This window comes from Prionailurus viverrinus, chromosome B3 (genome assembly GCF_022837055.1).
Source record: "Prionailurus viverrinus isolate Anna chromosome B3, UM_Priviv_1.0, whole genome shotgun sequence".
Taxonomy (NCBI): Eukaryota; Metazoa; Chordata; class Mammalia; order Carnivora; family Felidae; genus Prionailurus; species Prionailurus viverrinus.
Genome location: NC_062566.1, coordinates 20,213,519 through 20,229,364, shown reverse-complemented (window position 1 = coordinate 20,229,364; position 15,846 = coordinate 20,213,519). Strand labels below are relative to the sequence as shown.

The 15,846-nt window shown below is 44.5% G+C and overlaps 1 protein-coding gene across 3 annotated transcripts in view; it reads left to right on the top strand.

Moving 5' to 3' along the window:
• Positions 1-15,846, top strand: part of ATP10A (ATPase phospholipid transporting 10A (putative)) — a 206,326-nt gene that overhangs the window by 147,354 nt on the left and 43,126 nt on the right. The gene's annotated exons all lie outside the window — the stretch shown is intronic.

Sequence of the window (15,846 nt, the reverse complement as noted above, 5' to 3'; positions counted from 1 at the left end):
ACTCTGAGAGGAATGCTGTGAACTGCCTTCATGTTTATTTCATTCTAGTTAGGGGAAAAGACCATAAACAAAAACATAAGTATAGTATATACTGTGTCAAATAGTTCTATCCCTTGCTCCAAAATGGAAAGGCAAAAAGGTGGATAAATGTGTTGGGTGCTTGCTGAAGTTGAGCTATGGGTACATGGGAAGTATATGCTAGTCTCTCTACTTTCATGTTCATTTGGAAACTTTAATAATAATAATTGTGTGTGTGTGTGTGTGTGTGTGTGTGTGTGTGTGTGTAGTTGGTTGGCTTGGGGAAAAATAAAATGGGAGAGAAAAGGGAGTGTCAGCATGGAGTTGCTGAGTTGGGTGCCAGAGCAGGTGGGGGCAGCCTCACAGAGAATAAATGAGATGTGTGGGCAAGATCCTGAGGACTTCATGTTTGACCTTGTGGACCTTAGTCTGCGCTCTTAGGCTTAGACCTCTTGTGTGATGAACTTGGGGCCTTTTCTCTGCCAGTTTTCCTGCTTGAGATGTGAGGTGACCAGTCGGCCCACTGCTTGGTGGTCCAGGCACAGAGTGGCCCCCCACAGACATGTGGGGGTGAGGCAGGGTGCTCTCTTTTATGGAAGTGAGCTTCCTTTCCATGACCTTTCAGTGTATATTTGAATCTTTGTGTTCACTGGCATATCCAGCATTGTTGCCCTCTGCCCACCACTCAGGAGACTTTCTGTCATGCTGCAAGGTGATCATTGAATGAAAAGTGTTAAGTAGTAAAGGGTGAATGAAATGTGTGTGCTGCCAAGAGATGGCCTAGTCACCCACTGAAATTGCTGATCCATGCCTGAAGATCAGAACTTGGAAAATGTTAGATCGTCCCTTAAAGGAACCAACTAAAAGAGGATAAAAGTTAAGAAAAATGTTAAAATGCAGTATGTAAAAGTTAGGGGGAGAATACTCAACTACTCACATATAACTGGTCTGCCATGGATTTTTCCATCCTCTGTGGCCAGAGGCCCTTTAACCCGTTGTCCCCAGGACTTCATATATGGCACTATTCTTAGCACTACTGTGAATTTCCAGGACCACATCAGCTGAATGGAGCAGATGCTGGGTTTCCAAAGACCCTAAAATAACCATTTTGAAGGGTGTTAGGACATCCTCTAGGGAGACTATTCTATGTATCTTCTTGTTCATGGGTAATTTTGGGGAACCAGCTCTCCAAGGAAGAAGAGTAGGCATCCTTCACCAAAGACCGTCTTGTAGTCTGTCTTCTCTTCTGTGGGATTCCTCCAACACCCCTGAAAGATGCAGTGCTCCTGTGCTCTCATGACTGTTCATACTTTTGTTGCCTGCGCTTGAGTTGGATTAACACTGAAATGGATTCAACCCTAGGTCCGCAGCTCTTAGTCTTGCCCTCCAGGAACTACCTTTGTCGTAGGGCTTAAAAAACAAACAAACAAACAAACACACGAAAAAACCACTTTTATTTTGAGAGACAGCATGAGTGGGGAAGGGACAGAGAGAGAGAGAGAATCCCAAGCAGGCTCTGCACTGTCAATGCAGAGCCCAACATGGGCCTAGATCCCATGAACTACAAGATCACTACCTGAGCTGAAACCAAGAGTCAGACACTTAACCGGCTGAACCACCCAGGCACTCCTGTCATAGGGCTATTAAACAAGTCCAGCTTAGTGTTGATGCCGGCAGGCTCTGGAGCCCACACTTTCTAGCTAGATAACCTTGGGCAATCTGCTTAACTTTATTTGTCATATAATGGGGAAGATCACAGGAATCCCCTCAAGTCCTTGGTGCAAAGTTTTAGTCAATCTAATACACACAAATCTTTCAGAAGTGTGCTTAATAAATACTTGCAACTATTGTGGTTGTTGCTGCTGTTAATATTACCGTTATAGATGACACTTTAGAGCAGGGAGATAAAAGAGTCAGAAGAGAGATTTAGGCAAAAACACAAATGTGTCCAGGGGAGGGAGATTTGTCTTCAGTGTGTTTATTAGGAGAAGCCATAGAAGAAAGGAAAATGGGGTTTTGAGATTTCCTGAGTTTGAGGAGCTGTCAAGTGCATAAGGTGCAGTGACATTTTTTGATAGAAAAAAAAAAGTGTGCCAGGACTTCAGGGGAGTAGGAGCTAAAGGTCAGGTTTGAAGACCCTCTACCTACAAGTCATGTATGAACTCAGAGAAGAGGCCCAGGAACATGGACAGAAGGCTAGGGAAAAAAGGAAAGGAATAAATACAGAATAACCCCACAGGTAGGAGCAGGTGTCCTTGGGTGTAATAGGGATGTAGTTCCAAGGATGGTACAATGGTGGAGGCATAGCAGGGACACTCAGGAGAAAATCTGCATGCTAGACTCCACAGGCAGCCTAAGAAATGGGAGGGCTACACCATTGGAGTATAGACCCAGAGGGGCAGAGTCCAGATTGCAGGAGGTAGAAGAGGAATTATATTTTCCACCACTCTTTCTAGAAATGTGGCTTAAAAAGCAAGAACAGGGCTAGAGCTGAAAGCTTCAAAGAAAAGGGATGGACTCTTAGTAGGAAAAGAGAAGATAACAAAAAGCCAGGCTGGTGGAGATCTACATGGGGGCATGGTAACTTTCAAGTGTGGGGAGTTGGTGATCAATGAGGGGTAACATCACGCAGCTCCTAACTCACCTCCAGCACTGCATGGCCTCCACACCCTGCCCTTAGCTGACTCGGCACCCCCAAACACTTCTTTCTTTAGAAGATGGCCACTTAGGTGGACATCATTCTGCCCCACGGCCAGCCAGGCTTACTCGGCCTCTCTGGCTGATGCCTACAGCAAATATTCCTAATACAAGGGCCCTCGCTGGCACATCTCCTGAGAAAGTAATGCAAGAAGGGCAACTCCCTGCTGCATGAATCTTTCCCTGCTCTACTCTCTAGTTTTGCCATGCTTTCTCCTTACTTTTTCCAACAAATTGTCCTGCACTGAGGCTCGCCTCTGAGTCTGGACACAAATCCCAGTAGTCTAGGTGCTGCACATTCAGGCCTCTGCATACTAGACTGCTGTTTAATTATGATTTGCTATTTCCACCAAGGTAGGCATTTTGGATTGGCTACAGAAAGGTCAGGATATGGCTAGCCTCTCTCTCAGCAGACCAACACCCTCTGGACGTAGGACACAGATGACCCTGAGTTAAAAGTTTTTTTCCTCTAGTGACTGTGGTGCAAATAGCATGAGCAGTCCTGCCACAGTCAGGGTGAAGTGCTTCAGGAAGAGTGAGGGGAGAGGAGGACAGGTAAGGTGAGCATCAGGGAAGGGGCCTGTTCACACCACTGTGTCCTGTTTGGGGCAGAGAAAAGGGAGACCTCAGTTCCCATATTGGTCCTTATGCTCAGGGGTGGGACTAGCTTGGGTGGTAAATCTGCGGTTTAGGCCCATAGAGCCAATCAGCAGCCAGTTCCTTAGTCTGCTGGTTTGCTAGCTTTCATTATCTGCTGAGGGTGACCTTCCTTCAGTCTTGACTCAGCTGCTGCCCTGTAGCCTCACTCCAGCCGTGAGATCAGGCCAAGCCTAGCCACCATTTATACCAGCAGGTTTCACTCATATTTGGACCATCCAATCTGAACTAAAACTTTAGCTATTTGCACTTGGAGACCTAAGCTTGGATTTACAGCAAGAAGAACCAAGTTTGAATTCCAGCTTTGCCCACTGACTGAGCAAGTTATTCCACATTTCAGAACGTGGCTTCCTCCTAATGCTGGAGATAACAATGGCTGACATGAGAATGGAGAGAAAGAATCTGGGTGAAGCATGAGGTGAATTAGAACACTTCATAAGAGAGGTGTTAGCCTTGGTGTGTGATTCTGCTGGTATGAAATGCCTCCCATAGGAATGTGTTTATGATGTGGAAAGTGTTGGGGTTTGGAGCCGACTGCCAAGAAAGAATTTTTGAGATGTCTTCAGTGCAAAAAGGTGGTTTTATTAAAGCATGAGGATAGGACCCTTGGGCAGAAAGAGCTTTGCTGGAGTTGTTAAGAGCAATTGATTATATATTTGGGAGTTGGGGGAGATAAAGACAGGGGAAGTTTCCAAAAGGATTTTCTTTTTTTTTTTTTTTTTCTTTTTTCTGAAATTTATTGACAAATTGGTTTCCATACAACACCCAGTGCTCATCCCAAAAGGTGCCCTCCTCAATACCCATCACCCACCCTCTCCTCCCTCCCACCCCCCATCAACCCTCAGTTTGTTCTCAGTTTTCAACAGTCTCTTATGCTTTGGCTCTCTCCCATTCTAACCTCTTTTTTTTTTTTCCTTCCCCTCCCCCATGGGTTCCTGTTAAGTTTCTCAGGATCCACATAAGAGTGAAACCATATGGTATCTGTCTTTCTCTGTATGGCTTATTTCACTTAGCATCACACTCTCCAGTTCCATCCACGTTGCTACCAAAGGCCATATTTCATTTTTTCTCATTGCCACGTAATATTCCATTGTGTATATAAACCACAATTTCTTTATCCATTCATCAGTTGATGGACATTTAGGCTCTTTCCATAATTTGGCTATTGTTGAGAGTGCTGCTATGAACATTGGGGTACAAGTGGCCCTATGCATCAGTGCTCCTGTATCCCTTGGATAAATTCCTAGCAGTGCTATTACTGGGTCATAGGGTAGGTCTATTTTTAATTTTCTGAGGAACCTCCACACTGCTTTCCAGAGCGGCTGCACCACTTTGCATTCCCACCAACAGTGCAAGAGGGTTCCCGTTTCTCCACATCCTCTCCAGCATCTATAGTCTCCTGATTTGTTCATTTTGGCCACTCTGACTGGCGTGAGGTGATACCTGAGTGTGGTTTTGATTTGTATTTCCCTGATAAGGAGCGATGCTGAACATCTTTTCATGTGCCTGTTGGCCATCCGGATGTCTTCTTTAGAGAAGTGTCTATTCATGTTTTCTGCCCATTTCTTCACTGGGTTATTTGTTTTTCGGGTGTGGAGTTTGGTGAGCTGTTTATAGATTTTGGATACTAGCCCTTTGTCCGATGTGTCATTTGCGAATATCTTTTCCCATTCCATTGGTTGCCTTTTAGTTTTGTTGGTTGTTTCCTTTGCTGTGCAGAAGCTTTTTATCTTCATAAGGTCCCAGTAATTCACTTTTGCTTTTAATTCCCTTGCCTTTGGGGATGTGTCGAGTAAGAGATTGCTACGGCTGAGGTCAGAGAGGTCTTTTCCTGCTTTCTCCTCTAAGGTTTTGATGGTTTCCTGTCTCACATTTAGGTCCTTTATCCATTTTGAGTTTATTTTTGTGAATGGTGTGAGAAAGTGGTCTAGTTTCAACCTTCTGCATGTTGCTGTCCAGTTCTCCCAGCACCATTTGTTAAAGAGGCTGTCTTTTTTCCATTGGATGTTCTTTCCTGCTTTGTCAAAGATGAGTTGGCCATACGTTTGTGGGTCTAGTTCTGGGGTTTCTATTCTATTCCATTGGTCTATGTGTCTGTTTTGGTGCCAATACCATGCTGTCTTGATGATGACAGCTTTGTAGTAGAGGCTAAAGTCTGGGATTGTGATGCCTCCTGCTTTGGTCTTCTTCTTCAAAATTCCTTTGGCTATTCGGGGCCTTTTGTGGTTCCATATGAATTTTAGGATTGCTTGTTCTAGTTTCGAGAAGAATGCTGGTGCAATTTTGATTGGGATTGCATTGAATGTGTAGATAGCTTTGGGTAGTATTGACATTTTGACAATATTTATTTTTCCAATCCATGAGCAGGGAATGTCTTTCCATTTCTTTAAATCTTCTTCAATTTCCTTCATAAGCTTTCTATAGTTTTCAGCATACAGATCCTTTACATCTTTGGTTAGATTTATTCCTAGGTATTTTATGCTTCTTGGTGCAATTGTGAATGGGATCAGTTTCTTTATTTGTCTTTCTGTTGCTTCATTGTTAGTGTATAAGAATGCAACTGATTTCTGTACATTGATTTTGTATCCTGCAACTTTGCTGAATTCCTGTATCAGTTCTAGCAGACTTTTGGTGGAGTCTATCGGATTTTCCATGTATAATATCATGTCATCTGCAAAAAGCGAAAGCTTGACTTCATCTTTGCCAATTTTGATGCCTTTGATTTCCTTTTGTTGTCTGATTGCTGATGCTAGAACTTCCAGCACTATGTTAAACAGCAGCGGTGAGAGTGGGCATCCTTGTCGTGTTCCTGATCTCAGGGAAAAAGCTTTCAGTTTTTCCCCGTTGAGGATGATGTTAGCTGTGGGCTTTTCATAAATGGCTTTTATGATCTTTAAGTATGTTCCTTCTATCCCGACTTTCTCAAGGGTTTTTATTAAGAAAGGGTGCTGGATTTTGTCGAAGGCCTTTTCTGCATCGATTGACAGGATCATATGGTTCTTCTCTCTTTTTTTGTTAATGTGATGTATCACGTTGATTGATTTGCGAATGTTGAACCAGCCCTGCATCCCAGGAATGAATCCCACTTGATCATGGTGAATAATTCTTTTTATATGCCGTTGAATTCGATTTGCTAGTATCTTATTGAGAATTTTTGCATCCATATTCATCAGGGATATTGGCCTGTAGTTCTCTTTTTTTACTGGGTCTCTGTCTGGTTTAGGAATCAAAGTAATACTGGCTTCATAGAATGAGTCTGGAAGTTTTCCTTCCCTTTCTATTTCTTGGAATAGCTTGAGAAGGATAGGTATTATCTCTGCTTGAAACGTCTGGTAGAACTCCCCTGGGAAGCCATCTGGTCCTGGACTCTTATTTGTTGGGAGATTTTTGATAACCGATTCAATTTCTTCGCTGGTTATGGGTCTGTTCAAGGTTTCTATTTCCTCCTGATTGAGTTTTGGAAGCGTGTGGGTGTTCAGGAATTTGTCCATTTCTTCCAGGTTGTCCAATTTGTTGGCATATAATTTTTCATAGTATTCCCTGATAATTGTTTGTATCTCTGAGGGATTGGTTGTAATCATTCCATTTTCATTCATGATTTTATCTATTTGGGTCATTTCCCTTTTCTTTTTGAGAAGCCTGGCTAGAGGTTTGTCAATTTTGTTTATTTTTTCAAAAAACCAACTCTTGGTTTCGTTGATCTGCTCTACAGTTTTTTTAGTTTCTATATTGTTTATTTCTGCTCTGATCTTTATTATTTCTCTTCTTCTGCTGGGCTTAGGCTGCCTTTGCTGTTCTGCTTCTAGTTCCTTTAGGTGTGCTGTTAGATTTTGTATTTGGGATTTTTCTTGTTTCTTGAGATAGGCCTGGATTGCAATGTATTTTCCTCTCAGGACTGCCTTTGCTGCGTCCCAAAGCGTTTGGATTGTTGTATTTTCATTTTCGTTTGTTTCCATATATTTTTTAATTTCTTCTCTAATTGCCTGGTTGACCCACTCATTCGTTAGTAGGGTGTTCTTTAACCTCCATGCTTTTGGAGGTTTTCCAGACTTTTTTCTGTGGTTGATTTCAAGCTTCATAGCATTGTGGTCTGAAAGTAAGCATGGTATAATTTCAATTCTTGTAAACTTATGAAGGGCTGTTTTGTGACCCAGTATATGATCTATCTTGGAGAATGTTCCATGTGCACTCGAGAAGAAAGTATATTCTGTTGCTTTGGGATGCAGAGTTCTAAATATATCTGTCAAGTCCATCTGATCCAATGTCTCATTCAGGGCCCTTGTTTCTTTATTGACCGTGTGTCTAGATGATCTATCCATTTCTGTAAGTGGTGTATTAAAGTCCCCTGCAATTACCACATTCTTATCAATAAGGTTGCTTATGTTTATGAGTAATTGTTTTATATATTTGGGGGCTCCGGTATTCGGTGCATAGACATTTATAATTGTTAGCTCTTCCTGATGGATAGACCCTGTAACTATTATATAATGTCCTTCTTCATCTCTTGTTACAGCCTTTAATTTAAAGTCTAGTTTGTCTGATATAAGTATGGCTACTCCAGCTTTCTTTTGGCTTCCAGTCGCATGATAAATAGTTCTCCATCCCCTCACTCTCAATCTAAAGGTGTCCTCAGGTCTAAAATGAGTCTCTTGTAGACAGCAAATAGATGGGTCTTGTTTTTTTATCCATTCTGATACCCTATGTCTTTTGGTTGGCGCATTTAATCCATTTACATTCAGTGTTATTATAGAAAGATACGGGTTTAGAGTCATTGTGATGTCTGTATGTTTTATGCTTATAGTGATGTCTCTGGGACTTTGTCTCACAGGGTCCCCCTTAGGATCTCTTGTAGGGCTGGTTTAGTGGTGACAAATTCCTTCAGTTTTTGTCTGTTTGGGAAGACCTTTATCTCTCCTTCTAGTCTAAATGACAGACTTGCTGGATAAAGGATTCTTGGCTGCATATTTTTTCTGTCTAGCACCCTGAAAATCTCATGCCAATTCTTTCTGGCCTGCCAAGTTTCAAAAGAGAGATCAGTCACGAGTCTTCTAGGTCTCCCTTTATATGTGAGGGCACGTTTACCCCTTGCTGCTTTCAGAATTTTCTCTTTATCCTTGTATTTTTCCAGTTTCACTATGATATGTCATGCAGAAGATCGATTCAAGTTACGTCTGAAGGGAGTTCTCTGTGCCTCTTGGATTTCAATGCCTTTTTCCTTCCCCAGTTCAGGGAAGTTCTCAGCTATTATTTCTTCAAGTACCCCTTCAGCACCTTTCCCTCTCTCTTCCTCCTCTGGGATACCAATTATGCGTATATTATTTCTTTTTAGTGTATCACTTAGTTCTCTAATTTTCCCCTCATACTCCTGGATTTTTTTATCTCTCTTTTTCTCAGCTTCCTCTTTTTCCATAACTTTATCTTCTAGTTCACCTATTCTCTCCTCTGCCTCTTCAAGCCGAGCTGTGGTGGTTTCCATTTTGTTATGCATTTCGTTTAAAGCGTTTTTCAGCTCCTCGTGACTGTTCCTTAGTCCCTTGATCTCTGTAGCAAGAGATTCTCTGCTGTCCTGTATACTGTTTTCAAGCCCAGCGATTAATTTTATGACTATTATTCTAAATTCACTTTCTGTTATATTATTTAAGTCCTTTTTGATCAGCTCATTAGCTGTTGTTATTTCCTGGAGATTCTTCTGAGGGGAGTTCTTCCGCTTGGTCATTTTGGATAGTCCCTGGCATGGTGAGGACCTGCAGGGCACTTCCCCTGTGCTGTGGTGTATACCTGGAGTTGGTGGGCGGGGCCGCAGTCAGACCTGATGTCTGCCCCCAGCCCACCGCTGGGGCCACAGTCAGACTGGTGTGTGCCTTCTCTTCCCCTCTCCTAGGGGCGGGATTCACTGTGGGGTGGTGTGGCTCGTCTGGGCTACTTGCACCCTGCCAGGCTTGTGATGCTGGGGATCTGGCGTATTAGCTGGGGTGGGTAGGCAAGGTGCTCGGGGGCAGGAGGGGCAGGCTTAGATCGCTTCTCCTTAGGTGATCCACTTCAGGAGGGGCCCTGTGGCAGCGGGAGGGAGTCAGATCCGCTGCCGGAGGTTTGGCTCTGCCGAAGCGCAGAGTTGGGTGTTTGCACGGAGCGAGCAAGTTCCCTGGCAGGAACCGGTTCCCTTTGGGATTTCGGCTGGGGGATGGGCGGGGGAAATGGCGCTGGCGAGCGCCTTTGTTCCCCACCAAACTGAGCTCTGTTGTCAGGGGGCTCAGCAGCTCTCCCTCCCTTTGTCCTCCAGCCTTCCCGCTTTGAGAGCAGAGCTGTTAATTTATGACCTCCCAGACGCTAAGTCACGCTGCTGTCGGAACACAGTCCGCCTGGCCCCTCCGCTTTTGCAGGCCAGACTCGGGGGCTCTGCTTGGCCGGCGAGCCGCCCCTCCGCCCCGGCTCCCTCCCGCCAGTCCGTGGAGCGTGCACCGCCTCGCCGCCCTTCCTACCCTCTTCCGTGGGCCTCTCGTCTGCGTTTGGCTCTGGCGACTCCGTTCTGCTAATCCTCTGGCGGTTTTCTGGGTTATTTAGGCAGGTGTAGATGGCATCTAAGTGATCAGCAGGACGTGCGGTGAGCCCAGCGTCCTCCTAAGTCGCCATCTTGCCGCAACTCCCTCCAAAAGGATTTTCATATGCTAAAGAAGACTGAGGATCCTGGAGGCCTAGCTGTTGTTTAGCTAAGGTTGTTTTTCCCTCTAGCACAGCATTAACATTAAGACATTTGGGAGTTCCTGGAGAAATGTCATCCTCTACCTGCCTCAAATATTTGTCATTGGGCTACAGGTTATAAGGAAATTTAATATTATCTATATTTTCTCTTTGCATTTGTTTCCCACATCATTTAGAGACAGAAAGTGCATTAATGGTTGCCATGATTTGGGAGTGGAAGGGGCATGGAGAGTGACTGCCAATAGATCTGGGGTTTCTTTTTAGGATGATGGAAATGTTTTAAAATTAGATGATAGTGATAGCTGTACAACTCTGAATATACAAAAAACAAACAAAACACTCAACCACATACACTTTAAATGAGTGAATTTTATGGTATGTGAAATGTATCTCAAGCTGTTAAAAAAAAAAAAAAGTGTTAGGAGCTTCATTATTCCAGTGTACTTTAATGCTCACTGTTTAAGACATTCCTGTAAGCACTAACCAAATCCTGATTGTTGTCTACCCCTTGGGCTGCCCTCTTCCTGCCCCGAGGCATTGCAGCTCAGAGAGGCCCATGGGAATGGGAATCAGCTCAGAGGCCCTATGCCCCAGCAGCTCTGAGCACCCTGCTCAGATGTGCTCAGCCAACTTCATGGCATATGGTGGGTGACTTCTGAGGCCACCAGTCAATCAAATATTTTCACTTACCTTAGGAATAAAGCAGAGAGGTTGGTTGGTTTGGTCTGGACTAAAATTCCATTTCAGGTTGTAAAAAGCCAGGTTCTATTTCTTATCCCAGAGTCCTCCACAGAGTGAGCTCTGAGCTCCCTCCCTATATGGTGCAGAGCCTTATTTGACCTTATAGGGCTGGGAACTTGCCATTGCGAGCCTGAGCGTGCTTGTAGGGGTAGAATCCCCACCTTGTAGATGACACACTCCACTACCACTGTCACCCTATAGGAGACATCAGTGATGTGGTTTTGGAGTGGTGGGGATCCAGAGTTGAAGGCCAAGAAAGAATTCTTAAGACATCTTTGGTATAAAAAGGTGATTTTATTAAAGCATGGGCACAGGACCCATGGGCAGAAAGAGCTGCACTGGGGTTGTGAAGAATGACTAGTTATATGCTATGGAGTTAGAGGAAGTAAAGGCAAAAGAGAAGCCTCCAAAAGGACTTCCATATACTAAAGAGGACTCCAAAGATACCAGAGGCCCAGCTGTTGTCAATCTAAGGTTGTTTTTGCCTCTAGTAAAGTATTAGCATTAAGACAGTAGGGAGTTCCTGGAAAAATGTTATACTCTGCCTGCCTCAAGTATTTGTCAATGGGCTGCACATTATAAGGAAATTTTTTTGTGTAATTTTTTTAATGTTTATTTTTGAGAGAGAGAGAAAGAGAGAGAGAGAGAGAGAGCAAGTGAGGGAGGGGCAGAAAGAGAGGGAGACACAGGCTCCAGGCTCTGAGCTGTCAGCACAGAGCCCAACACAGGATTCAAACTCACAATCCTTGAGATCATGACCTGGGCTGAAGTCGGAGGCTTAACAGACTGAGCCACCCAAGAGCCTCATGGAAATTTAATTCTATATACCATTTCCTTTTGCCTTTGTTCCCCAACATCATTATGGAGGGGAGGGTGATGCTGGGGCTCCAGGAAACTGAATCTATAGGCTTCTAGAGATTAGGCTATTGATAAATTTGGCTTTTTCTTTTCTTCATTTTTCTTTTCTTTTTTTTTTCAATTTTTTAAATGTTTAGTTTTTTTTTGGGGGGGGGGGACAGAGAGAGAGGGAGACACAGAATCCGAAGCAGACGCCAGGCTCTGAGTATAGAGCCTGATGTGGGGCTCAAACCCACGAACCACCACAAGATCATGACCCAAGCCAAAGTCAGAGCTTGACTGACTGAGATTCCCAAGATTGCCTTTTTCTTGTAATTTACTAAGACATTTGTAAACTGATGGAGACTCCTGTCCTGCATGATTGTGATCTCCGTCAGTTAACCATTGGTTTTTCCCTTTCCTTTGTTCTTGGGCAGCTAGAAGTGCCTGAGGAATGTCACACCTATCCCATGGGAGTGGGGGTGGGGATAGTTGCTAGCTTGTGTATGCCCTCAGCTTGCCTTTGGGTCCTTCATCATCAGGACCATTACTAACAGGAGAGCCCTCATGGTCCCTCACCCTTCCTACCCAGTGTCTGGATGGAGCTTTGTGTGGGTTTATGTCCAAGATGTTCTCATTACCAATAACCAGGCATTAAGATGAACTATAACTGCATCAACTGAACTCATTAAAACTGGAAAGTTTTCATTTTACCTTGATAACTTTTAATTGACATATTTACATATCAATAAAATCTAACATTTGCATAAAACACACAATTGAATTATTTCTACACGTAGATAATTCACATAAGTGGAGATCCTTTGAAGCAGGAGTGAGTACGGCTACAAGAGTTAGTAGCAGCTGAAGTGTCACCCCTGTGAGTCCAATGGTTCCAGGGAAGGAGTGGCTGCCTGGGACTCAGGTCAAGAAGTCACCTGGGGAGTCACACAGCCCTGGTCTAGGGACATACCCGGCCCAATGCTCTCTCCCCAAAAGGTGCCAGGGAATAACCTCCCCATCCTCCCTTGCCTGTGTTTACTCCCCTGCCCTTTTGACATCACCATTGGATGGATCCAACCTGAGGCCAGGGACAAGGCAGCCTTCGCATTTCCCAGGCACTGAGGTAGGCATCTGGGTTGCAGAACAGAATAAAATTTGAGGAGCTCACATTTAGAAGTGGACACAAAGAAGGAGGCATCAAAGAATACTGCACAGTTTCCTGTCTATAGGTCCTGGGGAGCTTAACCCAGATAATCTTCCTGAAGGCTATAAAATGTGAGCCCAGGATAACAGGCCAGACTTGTCCAGGCTAATGGGTTACCCTGGGATGAGAGGCAGTGTGGGTAGAAGGATGTGCAATGTGAGGTGGCTGGAGCCTTAAGCCTGCATGGGAAGGACCCCTAAAGGTGTTGCAGAGCCAGCTGGCCATGTGTATCGAGCATGAGGAAGTAAGGAGCTCACACAGGATGTGCCCAGGAGAATGCAGTGTTCAGATGCACACACTGAAAGGTTGCTTTGGTGACTGTGAGAAATGGATAAGAGGGACCAAGGCTGGTGGCATGCTGGCCAGCAAGGGGTGTGTTGCAAGCTCTAACCAGAGAAATGTGGAAGCCTAAATTAGGGTAGTGAGGTACAGAGGGAGCAAGAAGGAGGTGGATTCAAGAAATATCCAGTGAGGAGAGAAAAATTAAGGTTTGGTGTTTAAGTAAATGTAAAAATGAGGGAGGAGGGCGCAAGAAGGACACCCAAGGATGCTGGTCATGGTGACCAGGGTGAAGGTGGACCACTATCTGGGATGGAGCAGACAGGAGGGCCCAAGTGCTGGAGGTGATGTGACCTATGGAGGAAGGGAGAGAGCTGCAGGCTGCTGTTCAAGGTTCCTGAACTCTCATGCTACTGCCTGTGACCCTGGACAAGTATACCAGCAGCAAGTATACTTTGCACCTCTGTGTTTGAACCAATGGATTGCTATTTGTTGCTGGTCCTGTTAGCACCTTCACATGCTGGGAGGAACGAGGACTGACGTGCAAGACCCATTACTAACAGCCAGTGCTGGCAGGGAGACATTACGATTCCTGAGAAAGAGCAGCCAGGCAGGTTGTTAATTAGTTAAACTCTGCCATTTCCCAAGGAGCCTGCATATGGTGCTTCCCAGTGCACAGGACATTCTCACCAAACAGCTATCTCATCATCACGTTGTACTTTGGGGCAGTTTTGATTTAGAAGAGATTGGTTTGATGAGTCAGGATGCCGGGAGACTTGAACCAGAAAAGCTTTCCTCAGAGGCTCAGATGAAATGTTAAAGGATGTGTCAGTGTGCTCAGGGTCACCATAGACCAGGCAGCTTAAACAATAGAAATAAATTTGTTTGTTTGTTTGCTTGTTTTTAGAGCAAGCAAGCATGCGCAAGCAAGGGGAGGGGCAGAGGGAGAGGGAGAGAAAATTTTAAGGAGGCACCATGTCCAGCACGAAGTCGAACATGGCGCTCAACCTTAGGACCCTGAGATCATGACCTGAGCCACCCAGGCACCCCAACAACAGAAATTTATTATCTCACATTTCTGAAGGCTGGAAACCTGAGAGCAGAGTATCAGTAGGATTGGTTTCTACTGAAGCCTTTCTCATTGGCTTGCAGAAGGCTGTCTTCTCCCGGTCTTCATGTGGTTTTAACCTCTATGCTTGTCTATCTCTGTGTGCAAATTTCTCTTTATAAGGACACCAGTCATGGGGTTAGAGCCCATCCGTATGATCTTTTTTTAACTTAATTACGTTTTTAAAGACTCTGTGTCTAAATGTGGTCACATTCTATGGTATTGGGGGTTAGGGCTTCAACAAATGAACTACAGGGCAGGGAGCTTACATCAACCCATACCAAAGAAGTGGGTATTGAGGACAACATTATGGAGTGTGTCTTCCTGGAATCAGGCCTCATAGCTGCTTGGCCTTGGGCCTGTTTTGCCTTCGGAGAGTATTTTTGCTCTCTGAAGACCAAGACAGGGCTATCGTCTTCCTTCCCCTTGTTCTTCAGCTATCCTTCTGGAGTTTGGCCTGCCTTCCTCCCTCTTCTAATGCAACGGCCGTTCACTCAGGAAAGGCCATTCATGTCTGTGCACTGCCTGTCCTTGTGGCTGTAGTCTTCACAGGCCTGTGCACCTGCTGGTAACGAGTTCTGTTCTGGCTTGGTCTGATAAGAAAGCACAGTATTGCTGGGGCACCTGGGTGGCTCAGTCGGTTGAGTGGCTGACTCTTGATATCAACTCAGGTCATGATCTAATTCATGGTTTGTGAGATTGAGCCCCTCATTGGGGTTTGAGATTCTTGAGATTCTGCTTGATATACTCTTTCCCACCCTGTCTCTCTCCCTCCCCTGCTCACATTCCCTTTCTCTCTCTGTCCTCCTCTACTTGCATGTGCACCTGTGCTCTCTTCCAAAATAAGTAAACATTAAAAAAATTAAGCAAAAAAAGAAAGTGCAGTGCTGCTAAAAAGTGTGTCATATCAAAGAAGGCTTAATATAAAATGTTTTTTCTTGTTTTTATTGAGTTTGTCTCTTATTTTGTGTAAGCATGATGGAAACTTTGATTGAAACTGTTTTTTACTACTCTCCCTCAGAAATCGTGTCCATCTCCAGCTGTTACCAAGAGAACTGTGGCCATAGGTATCTCTCATTCCAGAGGTGGGAATGGTGTTTTATATGTACCATCTTATGTATACTGAGGTCTTGATGCATTATCCGACAGTGAGGTTTTCAGTCTTGAATCTTTTTTAAAGCAAAACCTCATTCTGTCCTGGAACTGCCAAATGGGGGCATAGACACACTGTTGTTTGAATACCCCACTGTGTTCCTTTGCATACCTTCTGCAGAAACATTGATGCTGTATCAATTAAGTAACAGGCTTGTGGAAAATGCATCCCCCTAGCATGCATTTTGGCCTTGTCTTTATGATTTAGCCTGTCTTTTTCACCAGAAAATACAATCATTTCCTTGTTGTGAAGAACATGGGTTGTGTCTCAGATTGAATGGCAGCCCTGGCCCATCATTCCAGTGACCAAGGTCTAGATGTGGCAAGAAATATGGTTTCCCCAGAAACCTTGTATTCTTCCTCTGACCTCGTACCTCCGCGTACCAACTCTATTTCATGTCAGTGGCACTGTGCTAAGAACTGGTGTGAGGGAAAACACCTTCAGGTGTCC